Source organism: Argiope bruennichi, chromosome 7 (assembly GCF_947563725.1).
Source record: "Argiope bruennichi chromosome 7, qqArgBrue1.1, whole genome shotgun sequence".
In the NCBI taxonomy this organism is placed as follows: Eukaryota; Metazoa; Arthropoda; class Arachnida; order Araneae; family Araneidae; genus Argiope; species Argiope bruennichi.
Window position 1 is genome coordinate 106,655,034 of NC_079157.1, and position 10,904 is coordinate 106,665,937.

A 10,904-nucleotide genomic window follows, 5' to 3' on the forward strand; every position below is an offset into this window, starting at 1 on the left:
AAAGTATTTACATATGGAAACTAAGAGGAAGTGTAATTTAATGTGATTAAATGTAACATCATTAAAAAAATGTTTTAATTTCATACGGTTTCTGAATTATTTTCCCTTAGTCATTACACTAAAACATTGTATATAGCAAAGGAGGGAGATATTTTAATGGACAAAATTATGTAAGTCAACTTCACTTGCATTTGGGATAAACAGCTTAAGAAGGCTTGCTAATCCATTGAAATGTGCCGTTCGGGAGAAGTAAAATAAAGAACACAGGCATTTTATTTTCTTTCATCTACCGTAAAAGAAAAGATTTTAAGTTGGCACTTTTCTTGTGCGATTTTCAAGCGATTCACACTCAGTCATTTCCTTGTACGAAACACTCAAGATTGCCATATCGGAGAATATTGGAATCGCCATAATTCTTCAAACTAAATAAAAGATATTATTTGGAACAGAAGCGATTTCGAGATGTTCCTTGTTGACGTTTTAATAGTGAAGATGGAAATTAAATATGGTAATTTTATGTTTCTGTACTTGTTATTCTATGGATTATATATTTTCAGATAGGGTTGTTATATGTAGCTGCCTTTCGTTGTTTTGCTGTGATGCTTTATGGTGGTTTTCAAATTTTATAATTGTGAGCTACCGCTGTTCTGAAACCTTTTATCACTAGCGTCCTTTTATTTCACCAAAATTTTTTTTATATTCTTTAAAGTATATAATTCCGAATCGAATTAAAATCGGAGAATCGAGTACTAGTTAGAGATTTTGAAATTAAAACTTCATTATCTGATAATTTTCGGATTTTTATTTAAGCAAAAATAATTAATAGAATTGGGAATTCTGATAAATTCGTTACCTTGACACATAAATAGCTTCGATTTTTCATATTTTTGTCGGGTACAATGAGTCAGAAACCCTAATAAGATTATAACAGTGTCAGCAGGCGCATTATATCTTCACAAATGCAAAGTTGTAATTTTTTAAAAATTGATGCATTTTTTTTTTTACCGAATGAACAATAGTTTGAAAATACCTGTTTATCTCCATGTTAAAAGGTAAAGAATCTTAGATCTTGACTTGTTATGCATTTTCACTGAAACTAATGAGGTTGAATTTGAAATATCAAAATAACTTTCTTATGAGCATTCAGTTTTGATTTAAATTACAAATATTATAAATGATTCTTTGTTACAAGACGCACATAAATCCTATAGTCTAATAATTCCTAATGTTTTTGTCACGGAGTTCTATTTGATGCGGTAATGGGAAGTTATTCAGACAGTTGCTAGCAGAAATGCCCAGTGCGTGCCTGGCCAATTTTCTACTCTTGTGTCTCCTGTTTGAGTCATGCAATATAGAAAGCAAACATCTTTGCTTGCAAACCTTAATGAGATAAATTGCTTTTCGTATGGTGGCTTTCGTGGGGACAGTGAGACAAAGTGAAAATTTAACACAGTAAGACGAGCGCTAGGAATCCATGACCAGAGAACTTTAAGATCATATCCCAGAGAATCGATATTTTTCAGAGGAAAAGTTTTCAGTTTCACAATAGCTGCATTATTCATTTGAAAGCTGACCATAGTTATTTCGGGAACTATTTTCCTATTTTCTTATCTTAAAAAAATGTTCGGGTCTCTGAAGTCTGATACAAGGTCTCATATTTCTATATATAACTCAACTGAGTTGTTTATAGAATTAAATGATATGGAATTATTGTGAAAAAAAACTAGACCAATGCAAGATAAACTAATGTTATTAAACTTTATAATCCTCTCATTACATTCAAATTTTGTTTAAAATATTTATAAACAGAAAATTTTAAAATTTTTATCTCAAAATATTCTTATTTTACTTGTTTCTGCGCGACTAACCTTTTTTTATTGAACAATTAGTTTTTGCACACTTACTCTAACTGCAGCATATTCTTTCGTAAATATTTATATATTTTCAAGATCTACTAAACCCGGTATGCCTTCTTGAAAAATTGCAAAGAATGGGAGTCTTCGTGGGTAAAAATCCCATCTTCAATTCCCGAATGGCATTGAATTCGAAATGCGTTTAATGTTAATTTCAAAATTCGATGATTTTTAAATCGATTGATTGTCATGTATTTATATTTTCTATAGATACACCAGAATTAATTATATGAAACTCGTCCTACAGATCCAATTAAACATGTTGCATGTAATCCCATTCAGTTTTCAATATGAATTTAGTTCACATATTAACGAAAATTTCGAACTTTGCTTGCATTTAAATATGCAGTTGGTGACCTGAAGCAAGAATTCCTAACCAATGAATAAAACTATTGAGTAAATTAATAGCTTATTTCTAATATAGAAATCGCTCATTCATCTGTTTCTGTTCTGTTTGTTAAACAGAATTTCTATATAATTTACTTAACCTTTTAATTAGAATATCTTCTCATTTTGCCTTTACGTAGAAATACGGAAAATGAGATAATATGGATGAGTATTCTTTCTATGCATTCTATGAAGCAATACAAAATAAATGCAATTAAAATTTTTTGTGAATCAATTCAGAGCCTATATTTTATGGAATTCACTTACTGATTAGACATCAAAGTTGACGCGGAAATCTCAAGAATGTCCGGAGTTATTAGTACGAACGTTAATTTTTATTAATTATAATTGAAGTTTATTTCCTGAACTTCTAATTTTGAAAAATTTCATTTTAATCGATTTAATTTCATCAGTCTCTGAATTTGTGACAATTTCAACTTTTAGAAAAACTGATATCTGGGAATTAGATTTTGATAGTATTCAAAACCAGTAATTCTAGTACTACGTGTGAAACTAACTTTAGTTGCTGTTTTATTTAAGGGAAAACTGCAAAAACTGAAATTTAAGGATAATTTTTGATGGCAGAATTCTCGCTTCCTGCAAAAACGCCCATATTCATCTAAAATTATTTTTTACACTTAACATTGATACCACCTTATTTTCGATGTTTTTTTCTTTGTGATGTGTGTATCGGAGATATCTAAATATTGTACTGTACGAGTACCATGCTTCTTTTGAAATTATTCAGTAATAAAAGTAATCCTAAACCGATTAGTTTGACTATAGCCGCATACTAGCATAGTCAAAATATGAATATAATTACACGATGATTTGCATCTCTCTCTGGTTTCTGTTTTTGGAAAATGCACAAATGATCCTAAAATTAACCGCTTAACTGTTTTGTTCGAGTGCCATGCGTGCATCGACTTATCGAATTTTGATAGTTGTAAGCAAAAAAATAAACAATTCATAACGATTATAATTCAATATTAAAATTACTTCGAATACATAGATAAGTCGAGTATTTAAAGAATTTCCATTTGAATCAAAATAAGAATGTTCCCAAAATAGGTGTCATCTTATTAGATAGAAAAGAAAATGAAACAGTTAAGGGGTTAACAATGCTCAATACTCTTCTCACGTGAGCAGAAATTGTTCCTTGACAGATAACTGGAAATACACCGATTCATAGAGATAGGGCCTATAGTTGTAAAGCTGAATCATTGCTTTACGAGATTTATTAATCAAATTGCGAACTGGATTTTTGGATTTCATCTCGCCAAATAAATGAAATTCGAATTGATCTATAGGCAAGCAATCAAAAATTCACTTGTCTCTCCTGAAAAAATGCATTTAGTATTTTTTCCAACGTTTGAAAATCAATTTCCAAATGTAAAATTGCATTTTATAAAGTACAAAATTATTGAAGCCATTTGTTTAAACCATTGTAGCCCTTTGCAGTAGTGACCTTCAACTTGAGAGTATTTCCTCGACTGATGTTATTTCAATTATAAAGTTTTACCCCTTTTCATATGTATGGAACGCGCATCGAACTAAATTTTTAAATAGGCAATTAAATGAAAATATTTAAGACAAAAATCGATTAGAAAAGCTTCATTATCCGAGATGCTCGTTATATTATAGGAATTAAAATATCCCAAATAGGATGCGGCATCTAATTGGGTAATTAAGTCAATTCTTCAAGGAATTAAGAAAAATATGCTTTTCTAAATCTTTTGATATTTAAGTTGTAAAATGTTTATTTTAATTAGCCTGCAACTTTGAACTAAAGCGACAGATTTATAAAATATCGCAATGAATGTGTGAAAGCATAAAATAATGGTTTAAAGCAATTTTTTAAAAATATCTTCTAATCAATCATTTAACCAAATATCGTATTTTTATTGTTAAAAATTGGTATTCATGAGATGAATTCGCTTCCCTATAAATATGATTATCGAGTCTGAAACATGAGCTATATCTTGCCAATACCCAAATCGTTACCATATTCTATTAGGTTCACTAGCTTATAAATCGCATAGATAAATGTTGTATTAATTTCCTTGACTTCATAAAGAATATTTTACGATATAAAACCTTTTTAGCCTCGAAGTACTCAATACATGTTCAGGTTATTCATCTTGCAACACTTACATTAATTAAATTGCCTTATTCCCTTTTTTATTCGCCGGAAATGTTAGATTGGCATGGGACTGTTCTGAACTCGGTGCCCATGGAGACAGCGGCGGGATTCTGACATTTCTAGAGACTGAGTCTGAAGAGTTGTCTGTACCAACATTCAGTGGCGCCACATGTCAACGGTCGATCAAAATCATGATGTCTACATAGCGCAGTTCAGTGACAGCGAGTTTAAAGATTACATTTTCCGAATTTTTTTACTTCGAAATTATTTTTCTAATACAATTTTTATTCTTTTCAATAAAACTAGTTAGCATTTGTAATGACTCAAATATTAATTTATAATATCATTTATTAACTCTCTGTTTGAACCAAAAGTTTCACTAAAAGATATTTTCTACATTTACAGGCCATTTTCCTTTCATCGCCATACTGCTGACAGAACATACAATGGGGAAATAGAGATAAAAAATACCGGAATTCCGAAAATGGCAAAAGGGTTCGGTAACTGTCTGCTGCTGAGATGATAGTTGACGCTTCAAGGAAATAAAGTTGGATCTCAAGATGCATGATGCCATTCCAGTTTGAATATGAATGTATGTAAAATGAAATCATTCTTTTAATTTTTTTAGTTTGTATACAATCTAACTGTACATCCAAAATTTTCTATCGAAATTTTTCAAGAACTTCGAATTTTAGAGCAGTTTTCGAATATCATACAAAAATGTATTAAAAAATTACGTATTCCAGTTAGGAGTATAATTATATGAGAGGATTTCATTCGTAAGAATATAGAACAAATTTTATGGCCGAATCTTATTGTATTATATATTAAAGAAATAAGATTGTTTGGATTTTTCCTACAAATTAAAATCGACTTGGAGAGAATTTTTCTTTGAATGCAATTTAGGTATCTTATAACGAAGGGAAGTCTTCTGAACCTATTTAAATCTTTTAAGAACCTTAGTTCTAATTCGTAAGATGTAGAAAGCTGATGAATAGCCAAAGAAGTGTGAATTTTGATCAAATGGCATCAGTAATTTTGGAAAACTAATACGGCTATTGATATCATTCCAAGTGGCAAAAGATCGGATACATGGTTTATGAAAAGCAAATCTGAAAATAGCGTATTTGTGCATTCTGTAAAGTTTTTAAGTCTACGCTACCCTGCCTTAACATGAGATTTTTAATAGTAAGAGAATAATTTATTAATTTACATCGAAAGTTTTTATCAGCTACCTTCAAATTCGATGTTAAAAGGTTTTAAACAGTTAACTGTGAAATTTGTTTTAAAGTTCCTCGCGTGGTGTGTAATCAAAATTGAGGAATGAGTACAAATATCGAATGCAAAACAAATGGTCCTGTAATAAATTTTGCAATAAAAAAAATGTTCACTTTTCTATGAAAGTGACTACTAAGACTTCATTTCCGTTAGATAAAAAAAAAACCAATTCATTGTTGAAAAAGGTATTGTTGAAAATATAAACTGCCAAAAAATTGGCGAAGAAGCAAATGTAAATATTGATGGTGAAACTGGTATAAACTTAAGGAAACTTTTCCCAAAGAGACGTGTAAATTTTATAGCTGTATTTATTGGAACCAAGATAACGTCGACAATATTTAAAAAAAAGTTTTTAAAACTGATAAATCGCATTATTCCCACGAACTAGGCAACTTGAACCTTCGCAATTCGTGCATTTATCTTGAATGATTGTTATCGGAAAACCTTGTATACAAAATACCCTATATACAAAGAAAACATGTAAGTATACAGGCAATACATGATGCATTGGGTAAAATAATCAACTCATTTTGTAAAAAAAACAATACATTGTATAGGAAATAACACACCAACGAATTTAATCTTTTTAAATTTATAACAGGTTTCCAGTACTATAAAAAGATCATACCATTAAATGACCTTTGAATTGCGTCGTACTGAAATAGTTTTTATATCGAATGGCTATTTTATATGAACGTATTTTCATGCCGATTGCGTCTTATTATGGCATCGGTAAACCATAAAGATGAATGAACCCTTTAACATGCAGTCTTCGCCAATTTTTGAACAATTCATCGCTGGAACGAGATTAACTCAAGTACAAGGAGTTTTAATCAAAGTAACCCGTTCAGACCTTTCCTCTAGAACTCGTTCTGCTTGATTATGATGCACCTTTTGGAAACTAATTTCAACGAAATAAAATTTTTAAAAGAAAAATTTCGTTTGTTATAATAATTTATCAGGTTATCTCAATAAATCATAAAATGGATCCGATCTCGTTCCAATTCACATTTATTTAGCATAAACATTGATATGCTAAGTAAATGTCAATGACTTAGCATAGTCATTGAATTATTAAATACTTGATCGTAAATAAATTCAAATCCTATACTATACAGCTGGGTATTTGAATGCATAAATCGCCAAATATTTTCCCAAAAGGCTTTATCATAAAAAAAATGTTAGTGTCATTATTGCATTGAAATTTGAACTCTAAATAAATGAAATTCTTAGAGAAAACGGGGCTCTTTCTGGCACAAACTTCGGGATTGATACATTTAATTTCTGCATACAGAAACAAGATTAAGTGTGAAACAAGTTGACAATTTTCTACAATTATTTATTTTTTAGCGAGCATCTATTTTTACAGGGTTCTTTGCTTTGTGTAGCATGTATTTACTAAAGCAGTGCGATTAACATTACAACTAGTTAAACTTTTTGAATAGGTTCTCAGATTCGATTCGTATATAGAACCTATTCGCTACAAGACTCTACGAAGAAACTCCACGACATTAATTCTAACGTTTCATTATTTAAATGTCTGTGGTTGAGGAAAATAAACTGGAATGGAAAAATAGCTTGCAAGTGTAATTTGGACACTGTTTTTTTAAACTTGGATATTAATTTTCACCGTTTTTTGGAAAGTATTGTTAATTTGAACTAAATATTCAACATAACCGATTTGTGTGGCTTGCTTCGATTGTCATAAACTAATCTATTGCGTATTTGTTAATTGCTAAAGTAACAAATATTTAAAGGACAAAGTACGGCTAAGAAATTGTATGGTTGATTAAAAGCTATTTTTTTCGTTTATTTTCAAATTTTTTCTGAATATATTTGTAAAGGTGTTTTATTTTTTAGGATATCTTAGTTCTTGTTCCATTGATTCTTCTACATCTACTATTGAAAGATGAAGTGCGAGTGAAGAATCTGACTTAATTCAAGATGCCGCAGAATTTTTGGTCCCGAACAATTTAGACATCAATTTATCACTCACGGACAGTTGTACGCCTTTGGCTTGAAGATTTTTGAGAATCTGGGGTTCTTTCTATGCGAACATGGATTTATCATGGTGACACTTTTTGTTTGTTCTATTTTCCTGTTTAAATAGTTGGTAAAATGCTGTTGAAAATATCTTGCAAACCTTTGGTAATCATGTCATTCCTCATAATTTAATATTTATACTGGAATATCTTCCATTAATCAGCAAAAACGAATATGTACAAAACGTTCTTTGTCTGATTGTATGTTTTAATATTAGAAAAGCAATTTTAGCAAGTACTCTCCAATTCATAAAGGCTATTATAGCAGTTTGTATGCCATAGAATTCAAAGTTTTTGCACCATTTCGGAAGTCTGAAATTTACTTGTGAACAACAAAGTAGAGAATGCTACTCATTTACTTGGCATTAAAGTTTAAATGAACGACAGATCTCGTACCGGAAAGTCGCCAAACTTATATTTTCAACTGAAAGCGTGTTGTCTCGAGCCAATTGAAAGCTATCCCTTTTCCAACCTGTTACATCCCATCCATTGTCAACCCAATAAGTAGTACCAAGATTGACGTGTGGATATTGCGTTCCTATGAAAGGGAGAGGTTTCGGAAATCCCCAGCCATAGGCAGATTAGTAAATGCAGATTTTAATCACGTAATGTTTAATAGATATTTTCAGTAGAGTACTTTAAACTTTTTGACACTTAAGAGCTGATGGAACACAGTATTGGGATTGTACTTCATGAAAATTTTTATTAGCATCATTTGAACTTGAACATTTTATTTAACTGGAAGCAGGGTGTTGTAAGAAGATTGTACAATTTTGTGTGTCAATTTTGAAGTCGAAGCAAACTTCTTGATTAGCAGGATACATTGCTACTGATAAGGTTTTCGGCTTTGTGTTGAAGAAAACTGGTTGACTGATCCTTCAGTGATCCAGGGGCCGCGTAAGTGATCCAGGGGCTTGATGGTAAAGTCTCGAGGTAAAGTCAAGTTCGAGACTCGATTCCACCGAAGAACAGTCTTGTAAGTGAATCTGACGCTCGCTAAATCCATCGGGGCCAAACTTCCTTCCCATGTTGTGGTGTAGAATTTAAGAGGCGGTGTTAGCTCGGGTGTCGTTTTCGTCATATGACCTCGATTCAAAATTACGAGGTGCGTCCGAAAATAGCCCTAGTGTTGCTATAAAACGTGACGTTAATATAACTAAACCTTCAGTGATCCACGTATTTATACTTCTGGATTACAAGGGATTTTTCAGGTTCGATTCCTCAATCAAAATAATTAGGGCATTCGTAACAATCTCTTTATATTCAAATCTAATAGACTTTTGGGCCACATGATCGAGCGAAAAGCTCCATCTTAACTTGATTGAACGATTCACTCTTATTTGTTGGTGGAAGCTTCATTTAATTGTTCAATATTTTTTAATTCCTTGCAAAGTATCTGTGCATTTGTATCTTTCGTACTTCCACACTTCACAACGTTGAACTTCTTTCAAATATCTCATCTTATTTTGGATATTCTACTTAAAGCTCCTGTTCTTAAATTTTTGAAATATATCTGAAAAATTATAATTTTATAATTGTACCTTCGGATATGCGTCTTCACATCATAAAAATGAATTTTGTCACCAGTCTTTCTGTCGTTGATCCATTTTGCTCTCCAAATTCGTTTAAATTCTCATGCATGTGGATTTTGTGAACATTTTGTATTTAATAGATTGCCATTTTAAAAGTTCAGCAATAATTGTTGCTTACTTGTGCGTGTTCTGGCATAGCCAAATTAGCGCTTGTCCCAAAATCTGAAAATCGATGATTTGGTACGATGACAAGGTGCCTGATGGCTTTATACAGGGAATCGGTATTTAATCAAATGACTATTCAGCCCAAATTATAAAATATGAAATGTTTTATGAACTCGATTGCCTTACAACTCAGCCTCTTAAACTTCGATTTCCTCACGGTAATTTGGTGTATAATTCACATGATCAATTAGTATTCAATTTAGCATTTCTAGAATTGAGAATTAAAATGCTTGTATCTGTAAGTCTGTAGAAGAACTGTAGGTTAAAAGAAATAACTTAAAATATGTATATCTAGATAGCAGAAAACAACGCATTCTTTCTATGCCCAACCCAGAAAGCCATATTCAATGCAAACGATTCAAAATCTATTTCACAGTATTTGTCCCTGTATATTACCAAAATCTCCCAAACTATCCATCAATCAATAACATGCTCACAGCATTGAGGCTTTTATACCAGAAATCCAGTTCTTACTCTTAACTTCAGAGCAGTTTGTCCTCTCTCAAAATTTGCCCCATACTATGCCAGATTTATCTTGCTTAAACCAGAACTTGGATCTTTCTGACAAGATCATTTGTCATGCACATTAAATGCAGAAATCGTATTTCATTTAGAGGAAAGGCATCAAATGACATGTGTTCATTTCAACTGCAGTGATTCAACGAAACTTCAATCTTTTCTCCTCACTCCAAAGTTGAAGTATAAAGCTAAGCTTCTTATTTTAGGAAGGGTTGTAGGAGGGAATTGTAAGGGAGGTGCGCGCGCACTTTTAGTTAGGGAATTCATAGGGAAAAACAATACAGGTTTATAATGAAAAATAGAAGGTTGTTTCAGAACAATTCTTCCTTTCTCCTTCCCCTTAAGAAATTTCAATGGGTTGGGTACCAGCCGGCTGGTGAGGATGGGAATATATTCATATTGTAAAATTTAATGCCCCATCCCCCTAGATTACGAAGAAGCTTAATTTATACTTTCAATTTGGAAGTATGGAGGAAAAATATGAAGTTCATCCAAAAGTATTTCGCCATAGTTTCTCCTCTTGCTCCAACTTTAAAAGTACGCTAGAAGTTCTATAATTCATTTTTGATGCAATTTATTTAGTTTCCATTGCTCCCTTTTGGAAAAAAGTAAACATAAAATCTATTCCTTGATTTAGGAGCATAAACACCGTAAAATCTTTACTGTCGAAAATGTTTATAATGAAATGATGCAAACGCAGACTACATAATTCACTGAGTGAACATCCAAACTACCAGTTGAATGCTTAAATTCACTATAGAATATTAAGTTAGCATGGCATAATTTTCCTGCTTCGTTAAACAAAAAATTGTCAATATAATCTCTTCATAGATAACGGTACAAAATTCTTAGATCAATTATATAA

At 31.5% G+C, this 10,904-nt stretch overlaps 1 long non-coding RNA gene across 1 annotated transcript; it reads left to right on the forward strand.

Moving 5' to 3' along the window:
• Positions 1 to 375: 375 nt before the first annotated feature.
• Positions 376 to 10,676, forward strand: LOC129976167 (uncharacterized). Its single transcript, XR_008785095.1, has 3 exons — positions 376 to 508; positions 4,849 to 5,035; positions 7,582 to 10,676. It is a non-coding gene; the product is annotated as an uncharacterized LOC129976167 (long non-coding RNA).
• Positions 10,677 to 10,904: the final 228 nt, after the last annotated feature.